The sequence below is a fragment of the Panthera tigris genome, chromosome E1, assembly GCF_018350195.1.
Source record: "Panthera tigris isolate Pti1 chromosome E1, P.tigris_Pti1_mat1.1, whole genome shotgun sequence".
Classification (NCBI taxonomy): domain Eukaryota; kingdom Metazoa; phylum Chordata; class Mammalia; order Carnivora; family Felidae; genus Panthera; species Panthera tigris.
The window spans coordinates 7,682,544-7,696,513 of record NC_056673.1 but is presented as its reverse complement, the minus strand read 5'-3'; the positions used below and the strand labels follow the sequence as shown (position 1 = coordinate 7,696,513).

Sequence of the window (13,970 nt, the reverse complement as noted above, 5' to 3'; positions counted from 1 at the left end):
ATTTAGAGGTATGTTGTTTAATTTCCAAGTGTTTGGAGGTTTTTCTTTTCTATTTCTGTTATTGATTTCTATGTCAGTTCTGTTATGAGCAGAAAACATACTTTGTATGATTTCAGTTCTGTTTCATTTGTTATGGTTTGTTTTATGAAGTCAGATATGTTCTATCTTGGAGAATGTTACGTGTGCACTTAAAAAGAATATATATTCTGGGGCGCTTGGGTTACTCAGTTGGTTAAGTATCTGACTTTGGCTTAGGTCATGATTTCACGGTCCGTGAGTTCGAGCCCCATGTCCGGTTCTGTGCTGTCGGTTCAGAGCCTGGAGCTTGCATCGGATTCTGTGTCTCTCCCTCCCTCTACCCCTCCCCCACTCATGCTCTGTCTCTCCCTGTCTCTCAAAAAATGAATAAACGTTAAAAAAAAGAATAAAAAAAAGAATGTGTATTTGGCTGTTGTTGAGTGGAAAGCTTTACAAATGTCAATTAGATCCAGTCAGTTGATGGAATTATTTAGTTCTTTTATATTCTTGCTGAATTTTTTAATTTACCAGTTCTATCAATTACTTAGTGCTGAACTCTTCAGCTACATTGCAGATTTGTCTGTTTTTTCCTTTTCGTTCTGTCAATTTTTGCTTTATGTATTTTGAATCTCTGTTGTTACATGCATGTATGTTTAGAACTCTTGTGTCTTTTGATGAACTGGTCCTTTCGTTGTTATGTAATATCATTCCTTATCCTTGGTAATTTTCTTTGTGCTGAAGTTTATATAGACCAATATAGCCACTACAGATTTCTTTTGTTTACTGTTTGTATAGTATACCTTTTTCTAGATGTTTGCTTTTTCCTTGCCTATATTACTATATTTATATTGAGTCCTTTAGACTGCATGATCTAATCCCGTGTTTAGTTTATTTTGATATTTTTTTGTCTTTTAATCAATGTGTTTCATGCATTTATATGTAAAGAAAAATATTAGTACATTAGGATTTTGTTCTACATTTTAATTATCTTTTCTGCTTGTTCCTTTTTTTCCCATTCCTTTGTTCCCCTTTCCTGATTTATTATGTGTTACTGGAATGTTTTTGTATTCCATTTTAATTTATGTACTATGTTTTTCACTACATCTCTTGGTATAATTTTTGAGTAGATACTGTCATGATTAAAATATCCATATATATTTTTCCACAGTCTACTTAGAGTATATATTTTACCATTTCTCTTTTTTAATGTTTATTTATTTTGAAGAGAGAGGGAGAGTAGGGAAGGGACAGAGAGAGAGGGAGACAGAGGATCCAAAGCAGGTTCCATGCTGACAGCAGAGAGCCCGATGTGGGGCTTGAACCCATGAACCGTGAGATCATGACCTGAGCCAAAGTCTGACGCTTAACAAACTGAACCACCCAGGCGCCCCCATATTTTACCATTTCAAATGGAATGTATCAATCTTATCACCATTGAGGTCCCATGATACGCTTCCCTTCATCTTGCAAATGTTGTGTGTTACATCTACAGTCATTGAAAAGCCACCATCAGAGAGTGTGTATAATTTTTAGTTTCAGGCATCAAGTATATTTTTAAAAACTTAAAGGATAGACCATTATGTTTATGCAGATACTTACCATTTATGTTGTTCTTCCTTTATGTCTTTCAAATAACACCAGGTCATTGCGTGGGTAGTGCAAACACCTTATAACAAAAATATTCCTGATTCATCCCTCCGGCCCCTTGTATTTTTGCTGTCGTTTATTTTTCTTGTACATAAGTGTACGTATAATATATATGCATAGATAATCCATACATTGTTGTGATTATTACTAAAAAAACCCGTTATCCGTTACATCGATGAAGAATAGAAAAATACGTGTTTTATTTTACCTTTATTCATTCATTCCCTGATGGTCTTCCTTCTTTTACATAGATCCAAATTTCTGGTCTATGTTATTTTCCTTCTGTCTGAAGAACTTCTAACATGTTTTGCAAGGCAGACCTACTGGCTGATGTTCTGACCAGGCTTCTGTAGATTGTGGGTTTGTTTGTTGTTGTTTTTTTTAACTTTTTAATGTTTATTAATTTTTTAAATGAAAAAAAATTTTTTTAATGTTTATTTATTTTTGACAGAGAGAGAGGCAGAACATGAGTGGGGGAGGGGCAGAGAGAGAGGGAGACACCAGAATCCAAAACAGGATCCGGGCTCCAAGCTGTCCGCACAGAGCCCGACACGGGGCTTGAACTCACAGACAGTGAGATCATGACCTGAGCCAAAGTCGGATGCTCAACCGACTGAGCCACCCAGGGGTCCCAGAAATGAATTTAAAGAGAATAGAAAAATGGCGGGGGGGGGGGGGAGGGGGCACCTGGGTGTTTCAGTCGTGAAACATCTGACTCTGGCTCAGGTCATGATCTCATGGTTCGTGAATTTGTGAATTCAAGTCCCGCTTGTGGGTGAGCCCTGCTTCTCTCTCTCACCCCTTCCTCCCTCTCTCTCTCCCTCTGCCCCTCCTGGGATTCTCTCTCTCTCTGCCCCTCGCTCACTTGCTCCTTCTCTCTTTCTCTCTCTCAAAAAAAAAAAAAAAAGAATAGAAAAATGGAAGATTTCCCATCTCTTGAGTGTTCAGATACTTCATTTCTGCTCCTTGGTACTTGATTTCCGCTCCTTGATACAGACCTAGGGGGCTTCTCCTGAAGACGCCTGTCTTCACTGATCCACACTGGCTTCAGGTTTCCTTGATTCCACGTTGAAGGATCCCAGAAGAAAAAACAAAACGGAAATACACCAGTCCACATTCTAGTCTTTTCCCATTTTCCTGCGACTTAATTCCCCGAGTCCCTGACTAGCTACTCCCTGCTCTCTTTATCCAGATTTTATAGATGCTCTCAGGGAGAAAGTCAGGGTGGAGGGTATTTATCTCAGCTTCTCTGAAACCGGAAACACCCCTAGATTTTCATCACTAGCAAGCCCCTTCCCTCCACCAGTAGGATACTCTAAGTCCAGCATAGTTTGGGACTCGTTTTACCTGCAATAAACTATCAGATGCAAGGATACAATAGGCTGGGCAAAGTCTAGCCTGAGCAATAGGAAAATTTAAGAAATAAGGCAAACAGCTGTGCTGAACTTCTCATAGCAAACTGTTACATTTGGGCTGTAGGAAAAACAGCGATTATTCTCCACGTACAAAGTATATATATATATATATATTATATATATATATATGTATATATATATAATATATATATATATATATTTTTTTTTTTTAGGGAGTAACTCATTCTCCTCCCATTTTGTACTTAGAATGCATTATTTAGAACAGTCTCAATATCCATTTTAACCATACTTTACCTACATAAAGTTGTTAGGTATCTGATATCTTTGTTGGTTCAAGTTGGGGAATGCATCGCATCGTGATTTCATTCAAGTTTCAGTCCTTTTAGGAATAAGCCTTAATTCTTTTTTTTTTTTACGTTTATTTATTATTGAGAGGCAGAACATGAGCAGGGGAACAGGGGGGAGAAAGAGGGAGAGGGAGACACACAATCGGGAGCAGGCTCCAGGCTCTGAGCTGTCAGCACAGAGCCCGACGCGGGGCCCGAACTCACGAACCGCCAGATCATGACCTGAGCCAAAGTTGGACGCTCAACCGACTGAGCCACCCAGGGACCCCAGGCAGGAAGAAGCCTTAATTCTATTGAGCCTATGCTTTTCTGCTTTACATTACTGTTTCAGACATCCAGTGTGTTCATGCTCTTCCCTATTTTAGAGACAGGAAAACAAAGGCCAAAGATCTACTAGGTTCCCACCGAAAATTCTTCAAAGCCCGGCTCTGCCTCATTATCTTATCATCTGGTCTCCTGGAGAAGAAACGTGGCAGGTGCTGAAGATTTTGGCAAGCATGCCGTATGAGAAAAAAATTCCTAAACACAGAGCTTCTAGACACAAGAATAGTTATTATTATTGTTTTATTTTAGAGAGAGCGCTCACATGGGCAAGCAGAGGAGAGGGGCACAGGGGGGTGGAGAGAGAGAGAGAGAGAGAGAGAGAGAGTGAGAGAGCCCTTCCCCACATTCTGCATCTAACTCTCTGGCACAACAGCCACATTAGCGCTCCTGATACAATGTAACTGCTTCTGTCCTCTTGATTTCCTTCAACCCCTTCTGGAATCCCCTTTCGAAGACCAAAGACCGGGGTGGAGATGTAAGAAGTTAATTGCCTCTGCTTCTAATTACCTTTTTTTTTTTTCTCCAGGGCAATGGGTTAATTATCAAGACACCAACCACATGTTAGATTCCCTGAGTGAAAGACACTTTTCCTTTAACACGATCACACTGTGTTAATGATACTCATCGCTCCCAGAATACTGCTAAAATTATTGTCCCTGACCAGGTTGCTTACAGAAATATTCATCCAGGATAGAGCATTAACCACCCCCCCCCCGATTGCATATTAAACAAATTTTGTTTTTCAAACTGTAAAATTACTGAGCCAGAAAAAAAAACACATTAATTAAAAATCGGAGCCAGCCCAGAACTACATTTAAAACGTTCCAGAAGTGGCAATTTAAAGAGTTAGAAAATACCACATTTCTCTATGTGCCTCCTGTACCAAATAAAACTGTTCATATTTACTCTGCAGGGCGGACCAGCTCTTTTTAAGGTTTGGTTTCTTAACAGCAGTAAAGGGAGTTTTAATCAACCCCAAATTGGCTTCAGGTCAACAAGGACAGAATTCACTTTGCCAGAAGCACTGCTCAATGACTCAAGACCCCGAAAGCATGTGTTTACGTCGCCCGCCCGGACATTCAGAGCCTGGGATAAAAATGGCAACCTCTAAATTCCAAGTTCCAATCAAGTGCTAATCATGAATACTGAGAACTCCTCAGGCAAATTCACCTTGAGGTACACAGGGAAGTGAATCTCACACCTGAGGATCAGAATCCCCTGGAGGGCTTATTAAAACACAGATGGTCGGGCGACCATCCCCAGAATTTCTGATTCACCAGGGCGAGGGTGAGGCCCCAGAATTTGCATTGCCAGCAAGTTTCCAGCTGTTGCTAAGCCTGGTGGCCCAGAACAACACCTTGGAGAATCACTGATTTAAGTTAATGAAGACAGTTAGCACCAAAGACATGGTGCGATTACTTACCCCAGGGAAAATTGCATCCTTCATCTGGAGGATGATGCTATATTTCCAGCTTTACGTTTTGCCTGCCTGTCTCCTTTTTTCCACCACGGACCTGCTATTTTGGCTGTATTATTGTTAGCATCCCATTGGTGGGGTGGGGGCTGTAAAAAACAGAAAGGTGAACTCCAGTTGCTTGAAGAAGTTATTGAATAGATTTGTGTTCAGCAAACACGAGTTACTAGCCCACAAAGGTGAGGTCCAAGTGTTGAGTGGCCTTCGGTGTTGCTTGATCAGTGGCCCAACCATGTTTTCAAGGAACCACATACTTGACTTCCGTGTCTCTGCTCTGTAAGCCACAGTTTGGGTCTCATCCTAAGACTGGTTCCCTCTGTGGCTTTAGGATGGCTGGCGCAACAATCAAGCCTACGGGTAGGTTGCTCGTGACCGTTGGGAGAGCAAGTGACTTCCCCGGGGCTCTTTTCAGAACAAAGAAAAGTCTTCCAGAAGTTTCCGGCAGGTCTCTCCTTCTGTCTTCTTGCCCAGACTTAGGGCACATGCTCATTCCAGAACCAGTCACTGGCATGGTAGATGGATTTACCTTTTGCCTAATCAGACCACTTCCTGGAACTGAGGATAGCACCGGATTCTCCTGAGACCCATGATTGTTGACGTACTGTTATGCCCAGAATTCGTGATCCCCAAAGACCACTAGGGAGCCGAGTCCGATGCAAAAGCAAAAGAGCCTTTATTCGAGCTAGCTCGAGCTCAATCCCCTACCTGCACCGACGCAGCGGTGAGATACCAGGGAGAGAGAGCGAGTTTCAAAAGCACAAAGGTTTTATAGGGGTCGAGGGGCAGTTGGTGAGGTAATGGCTGTGGCCTCAGCCGATTGGCTGGGGAAGGGTCGTGGCCTCGGCCGATTGGCTGGGGAAGGGTCGAGTCCTGATACGCAGGTCGCTGGGCGTGTTTTGATCAGGAAGTTTGAACGGGTGAGCGGGAGGTTACTCGAGGGGAGGAGGCGCGGTCTGAGGTTTCTGTGATTTTCCCGGAAAAGGGGTCGCGTCGGGGACATAGTCACTCAAGGTGGAGGACACGGAACAAGATGGAGTCGGCCGGCGTAGGCCCGCCCTTTCAGTACATAGAACTGGCATTTTCTTGGGAAGAAAGAAAGGAGAATGGGTACCAGCTAGCAATTAACAGTGTTCCTTATACTTTCTAAGCCCTTCTGAGAATGGATATTTTTAGAAAACTAGAAAGCCAACTGAAAAAAACTATTTTGTGTTTTTTCAAGGCATGAAATTTTTTCAGGGAAAGATTTTTCAGAAGTCGTTGGCCAATGGGAAAAGCAGAGGCAGAGTGGTGGGGCTAGATTTGAACCTCAGAATCTGCCGCTTATTAAGAATGAAGCCTTGGTTGGGGGGGGGGGTACACCTGGGTGGCTCCATCAGTTAAGTGTCCCACTCTCGATTTCAGCTCAGGTCATGATCTCACAGTTGGTGAGATCGAGCCCCATGTTGGGCTCTTTGCCCACAGCATGGAGCCTGCTTGGGATTCTGTCTCTCTACCCCTCACTCTCTGCCCCTCGTGCGCTCTCTCTCTCTCTCTCTCTCTCTCAAAAATAAATAAATTAGTAAAATAATAAAATTAGCCCACATGCAATAAATGTGTGCACACACCATGATCCAGCGAGCACGGCTTCACATGCATTAGTGTGGTAATTATACCCAGCAAGGAATCCAAGTCCATTCCTTTGACCTCTTCTTCCTAGAGGAAGTTTGTTGGGGTCCAGTCGTCCGTGAATTCTTCAGTTACCTAAACATTTAAACGTTGTATCAGAGTAAGATACGGAACTTTGCCAGTTCCAAGAGATCGAGCCCCTGTTGTGGTCCAGATCCTCTGTGCCCATTTTTTTTCCAGTCCTAACAACCCCGAAAACTATATATTATCCTCATTTTAAAGGTGAGACAACAGAAGCTGAAAGGTGAATTAAGTCTTCATTCTTTTTTTTAAATGTCTATTTACTTACATATTTTTTAAAAATTTAGTGTTTATTTTTCAGAGAGAGGGAGATCATGAGATCATGGCTTGAGACAAAACCAAGAGTCAATGCTGAACCAACTGAGCCCCCCAGGCATCCTACATGCGGGATAACTTTAATACATTTTCTCAATGTCACCCACCAGATACTGACTGACCCTGTGTGTTCGCTATCAAGGCTCGGAAGGGCAACGTTCTCATCCTTTACATGGCGCCTGGTATGCTCACCGCCTACTCTTCTCCCCCATCCGCTCCTCCTGTGGTCCTTCTGATATCATGACCCACCTACGGGGGCTCCTTTCCACCTTCTCTCCCATCTGTCAGCCCATCTCTGCCTTAAGCCTTCCCCCTGCTGACTTTCTAAGTTAGCCCTCTTCGGAACCTTCTACGCTGCCATGTCCTTATCTTCAGCGTATTCGCTATCAAACTACCCACACACACTGAGCTTCTAGATCAGTGTCTCCTGTAGCCTCTACAATTGCACAGGAACTTCTTGCTCCCAGGGTCCACCCTCCCTTCAGTCCTCACTGCTTCATCTTCAAAGTAAATTCACTGATCTGCATACTATTCTCAGATCTCTTACGTTTACACACCCACTGGCCCAGTACCCTCCTCTTTTCTTTCCAGGCTGGCTACCCCTCAGCATATCCCTTAGCTGTTTTTCTAAATTCCCTGAGATGAGAAACAACAGACCCACTTTTCTCTCCATATTTTGGCAATTCCAGGCTTCGTCCTCTAAAGAGAGCATGTATTTTTCCCCCCAGGGGCCATAGCCCTTCCTGCTTTTTGTGTACTTTTCCTGCCTTATCCATTATTTTCCCTAAAAAAAACTCCATCTTGGGGTGCCTGGGTGGCTCAGTCACTTACGCGTCCAACTTCGGCTCAGGTCATGAGCTCACGGTTTGTGGGTTCGAGCCCCGCGACGGGCTCTGTGCTGACAGCTCGGAGCCCGGAGCCTGCTTGGGATTCTGTGTCTCCCTCTCTCTCTGCCCCTCCCCTGCTCATTCTCTGTCTCTCTCTGTCTCTCAAAAATAAATAAATGTAAAAAAATAAAAAGAAAAAGAAATCAACTCCGTCTTTATGTATGTGTAAAAATGAGGCAATTATTTGAAACTATCAAAGAGCTAGCTGTGCAGGTGATATGGGGGCTTGGCATAAATCGTGAAGGGAGTGAAGAATTAACCACCGTCTATTCAAATCTTTTACCCATTTTTTGGTTTGGTTGTCTTTTTACTGTTGAGTTGTAGGAGTTCTTTATATAAAGGTCTGATAAGACCCTTATCAGATAGGCAATTTGTAAATGTTACCTCCTATCCTGCAGGCTTTTCCCTTTCTTGATGGTATCATTTGCAACACAAAAGTTTCTAATTTCGATGTAGTCTAATTTTCCTATTTTTCCCTTCTGTTGTATATTTGCTGTTGTATCTAAAGGCACATAAATTACAAAGAGACTTAGGGGGAAAAACCCACTAGGATCGAAGTAAATAACATTAGAAAGATAAATACAACACAAGTATTTAAGAAAACGCGTAGCCAGCCACTCCTTCTTAAGTTCTGTTGTTCCCTGTGTAACTGGCTTCGTCACAGAGAACAGTGTCCCCTGGGGTAATCTTGACGAGTGGCCTCATGCAGTGCGGAAAGCAGCTTGAGTCACACGGATGCCCTGAGTCACAGGCGAGAGCTGGTCCAGCCAAACTGTGCGGAGAGAGTTGCCATGGAAACATCCAGGTCTCCACAGTGCCCAGCCTGATGTCGGAAGTCCTGACAGTGGCTTTGTGGCTGCCTCTCCTTTCCTAAGAGAGGGCCCCTGTGCTGTTGCGGGATTTCTAAACCAGCCATTTTTAGCTACTAAACAACCTTGCTTTTCAATAGCTCTCTCTGTCTCTTCTCCTGCCACCATTAGTAGCAGCCTGGACCCATATTTGGACCCATATTTTTCAGGAACAAAAGCACAGGCCCAACCGTATTTATTTTCGAACATTCTCCTTGTACAAGAGCGAAAACATGGGCCTTTGAGTCCTTTTGCCCCCTCTGAAACACCAGAACTCTTCAACAGCGTCCTGAATCGGATTCGAAGTTCTGTGGCGGGTCAAAAAAAAAAAAAAGTGGGGGGGGAGATTATATCGGATTGTGTCCTTATTTTCTGAGGAGAGGCGACAGGCAGGTTTACTTACATACAGAAGGCAAGAGTGCCTTCTCCTTGCCTCCCCCCACACCCCCGATAGAAGCTAGAAGGCCTTTGCCATCTGAGTCAGAATGTCTCCCCTCAGCCCCAAACCCTCCGACAACTTTCCATTGCAGAATAAATCTGTATTTCTTAGCCGTGTTGACGACCCCCACCCCCATCCCCACCACATGACCTGTGTTTCTGAATCTTGCTAACTCTACTCCTTCTTACTCGCTCTGCTGTATCCACACTGGCCCCTTGCTACTTTGTGGACAGTCCAAAGCGCTCTTGCCTCAGAGCCTTTGCCCTTGCTATTCCCTCTGCCTGGAATGCTTTTCCCTTCACTTATCACTTCCTCCTGCACAAATGTCACCTTAAAAAAATTTTTTTTTAACATGTATTCACTTTTTTTTTTTTTTTTTTGAGAGAGAGACCGAGAGAGACAGCATACAAGTCGGGGAGGGGCAGAGAGAGAGGGAGACACAGAATCGGAAGCTCGAACCCACGAGCCGCCAGATCATGACCTGAGCTGAAGTCGGATGCTTAACCGACGGAGGCACCAGGCGCCCCTGCACAGATGTCACCTTAGAGAGGCTTTCCCGAACCACCCTGTAGAAGAGTAACATTCGCATATTCTATACTCTGCTTTAATTTTGCCCATGGCACTCATCCCTGCAGGACCTAAGCTTATTTATTTGTTGCCTGTTTCCTCCCACTAGGAATATAAGCGCCACCAGGGCAAGAATGTCTGTTTATTTACGCTATATGAGTAAATTACAGCGCTGGGATTGAGAACGATGTCGCCGCAGTCCAACTACCTCGGCCTGAATCTCAGTTGAATCAGCTGGTGGACTTTGGTAAGTTAATATTTAGCTGTTTTTGTGCCTCCGTAGCCCCCTCTGTAAAACGGGGGGGGGGGCAAATCAACGATTACGCCTGCATCATGGGTTTGTCGTCATAAAAGAGGTGATACGGGAGAAGTGTTGAGAGTAGCGACGAGTGGAGAGCAAATGTTCAGTAAATGAAGCGTAGCGTTAGCCATTGTGGATGATAATGTACACAGTTGCGTATCAATCACCTTGTGAAGCAGAAGTAGGACTGGAGAGGCACGTACATTAAGTAGTTTTTAAGAAGTTGAACAAGTGGAGGCGCCTGGGTGGCTCGGTGGGTTAGGCATCCCACTTTGGCTCAAGTCATGCTCTCGCGGTTTGTGGGTTCGAGCCCCGTGTCGGGCTCTGTGCTGACAGCTCAGAGCCTGGAGCCTGCTTCGGATTCTGTGTCTCCCTCTCTCTGCGCCTCCCCTGCTCATGCTCTGTCTGTCTCAAAAATAAATAAAAACGTTAAAAAAAAATTTTTTTTAAAAAGAATATATTTTAACTATAGAACTCTTTGTGTATGTTATGTCTACCAACAATCTGCAGAGATTATTTGGAAAAACACCAATGTAACAAAATCGACCCAAACCAGGTGTTGGCTGCTGGTGGGGGGTGAGTCAGACCAGTGGGGGCTGATATCTTGAGGACGGAAAGATCTGCCCAATTGGGGCAGCCAATTGGAAACCAACGCAACAGCAGGAGGCCATGGGAACGTGCGTTCATGAAAGAGTCTAGAATATCATGGTGGTAGGAAAATGGAGGCCCAGACAAGCAGCAGCAACACGACAAACAGCACCGAGGAGTGACCAGAGGTAGTGCCTGAGTTTTCTGACACCCCGCAGAGCTCAGCAACCTCGAAATCTGGCAGAGGGCCATATGCTAATGTTCAAGGAGGGAATGAGAATGCCAGGGGCTAGTTGGTAAAGGAATCTCAAATTTAAGTGTGAGGTTCAGGGATGGAACCATGAAAACAAGCAGTGAATTCATCTCTAGGGACCAGAAATGCTCCTGCAGAATTTGGCAAAGAGGCAAAATTGATCCAGACGAGGTTAAAAAGTGGGCTTGGAATTTCCAGAAGCTTCGTGTCAAGGAGCAAAGTGATAGTCTAGCGATGCCATGTCGAGAAGAAGACTAAATGTGACCCCTTAAATCCTGCATGATTTAGAATTCATGGTCACAGACCTGAGCTGAGCCCACAGGTGAGAGCCAAGAGGCTGTGACTGTGGGAAAAAGACATACAAGGAACAAGGATCAAGGCGCCAAGGTGGTCATTACAGAGTGGAAAGTCAACACATCCATGAGGCATATGCATATAGCAGGTGGCTAAGGGTCCACGGGTATGCCTCCTTTTTGCATCCTATGCCTCGGATCCCCAGCTGAGTGCTGTCTGCACTACACCAGATTGCATCTCTGAGCTAGCTGGCATCCCACGATGCACTTTGCAGCCCCAAGGTTGGATTTACAGCCTGTGGCACCCAGCAGGGTAGTCACCCTCCTGTTTGGGCTGTTCTGCACCATTTCCTAGGGACAGACTCCCCTCCCAGAGCGGTTGAGGTACTTTGGCACTCTAAGAATGCAACTCTATAGACTTGGTTGATGTCCAAGTTAAGTTTTTAAGTAAGAGAACTTGGCATTAAATTACCCCGAGTGACTGTCATCACTCTGAAGCCAGCAAAAGTTACTCTGCTCAATAAAGTTTTGAGAAATATGTTGAACCTTGGGCAAATTTATGATTCTCTTTTCTCAACTCATGGTTAAGACTATTAAGCCAAAGAATTTTTCCCTCTGTCTCTGCTGGAACTAGATAAAGCTGTTGCCGTACCATTATACTCCAAATTATCCAGTTAGGAAATGTGGCCGGCATTTCTTTAAAAATTTGTATTAGATAAAGCAGAATGCAGTTAACACGGTATAAGGCAGACATTTAGCAAATTGCTGTGAGAACAGGGAGAGGAAAGAATGATTCTGTTTAGAATGATAATCAAGGAAGCATTCATGGAAGAGACACCGTTGGGTTAGGCTTTGAAAGGTAAAGAAAAGAATAATGCATTGCTGATTTACTTGCTGGCCTCCAGAGGGTTTCATTCTGGGGAACCTATCTCAGGGGGATCTCAGAGAGAGTTAAAAAAAGAGTCGCTTTGCTTTTAGCTCTAATATTCTGGCCCCAAGTTAATGACCACTTAGGTAAGAATGAGAGCCATTACCGGGTTTTACTCCTGAAACCAATACTACATTGTATGTTAACTAACTTGAATTTAAATAAATAAGTTAAAAAAAAAAAAGAAAGAAAGCAGTTCTTTCATTTCTCTTAGCTTTGAGCTTCCTTGGGTGAGGGCCATAACAAGCATTTTGTTTTGTTTTCCTTTGTAATGTGGAGGAAGACTGAAAAGCCAGAGGGTCAACTCTAAAGACTCTGTGTGCAAATGTTGACGGGGATTGACATCATTAAGCCCGTGGAAGGGAGAGGTTGCAGATTAGTGCAGTTGCAGAGGAAGAATTAATTGACCTGGAGAAGAATGTGGCAAAAGAGCCTTGCGTGCCTCGGGAATGGGGGTCCTCTTGGATGCAACAACCCAGAGGTAGCAAGACCTCGCAGGAATGTGGTTTGGTGGCACCTTGAAAGCCCGGATGGAGAAGATAAAGGCCGGTGAAACTGACTAGGAAACACAAAGACCATAGACAGTGAAAGCACATTAACTCTCAGGGGCATCAGATACCAGAATACTCTAAAGACCAGACTCCTCCCCCATTTTTTTTAGACCCAACAGAATAGGGAAGAAATCTTCCATTGTTACTTGATGTTGAATTCCATGTGGAGTCTGGCGTGTGAGGGCCGTAAACCAGATTCTAATCCGATTTATAAAAATGAAGAAATATTACAGTTTTCCACATTGAGTATCATGGGAAAATTCATGACTGTCATATTTCAAAATCTGCAATGGTACATTAGAATTCCGTATCTAATTTCCAAGCTATTCTGCTGAAAGCATCTTCAATTTTTATATCCATCTTGTAGTCATTAACAGCTATGTCTTTGGAATCAGAAAGAAGTAGTTTGAATAATAACTGTGCTTCTAACAGGATTTATAAACAAAAGTCACTTAATATTTTTGAGCTTCCGGTGCCTCCTGTGGAAATGGGGATACCTACCCAACAGGGTTATCATGGTGCTAATTGGATAATCCATTTCTGAAAAAAGAGCTTAATTTCTTAGCCAGCACTTAGAATGCCTTCAACAAGCGGTAGCTTCTGTGATTATGTTTGTGCTGCTGGGGTTGGGACCAGGAGTCTGGTCACCTAGGCTCTATCAACACTGGGACAGGAGCTTGGGAAAATCACCTGCATGTCAGTGTCCCCCATCTTTCCACCTGAGACACTTGGGAATGACAAATGACCTCATGCCATGCTCAGGAGGGAAAGGGTAATCTTCCTTCCCTGGTGGGATTTATTCCTATTTCTGGAGGGAATGTGAATTCAGGATAAGCTGTGGTCTAGGTAGCTCTTTTGCAAGAGGTAGGAGAGAATTTCTACTTCTCAAATGCCTTTTTTTTTTTAATGTTTATTTTTGAGAGAGAGAGAGAGAGAGAGTTTCACAAGTAGGGGAGGGAAAAAGAGAAGGGACAGAGGATCTGAAGCAGGCTCCGTGCTGACAGCAGAGACCCCGATGAGGGGCTTGAATTCACAAACCATGAGATCATGATCTGAGCTGAAGTCAGATGCTTAATTGACTGCCTGCCACCCAGGCGCCCCTAATTCTCATTTGTTAACGTGCATACA

At 43.8% G+C, this 13,970-nt stretch overlaps 1 long non-coding RNA gene across 1 annotated transcript in view; it reads left to right on the top strand.

Moving 5' to 3' along the window:
• Window positions 1-10,421, top strand: part of LOC102965862 — a 142,180-nt gene extending 131,759 nt beyond the window's left edge. Inside the window, exon 6 of the long non-coding RNA XR_006211471.1 lies at window positions 10,038-10,421. This is a non-coding gene — a long non-coding RNA (uncharacterized LOC102965862). The remainder of the gene's footprint in view (window positions 1-10,037) is intronic.
• The last annotated feature ends 3,549 nt before the right edge of the window (window positions 10,422-13,970 follow it).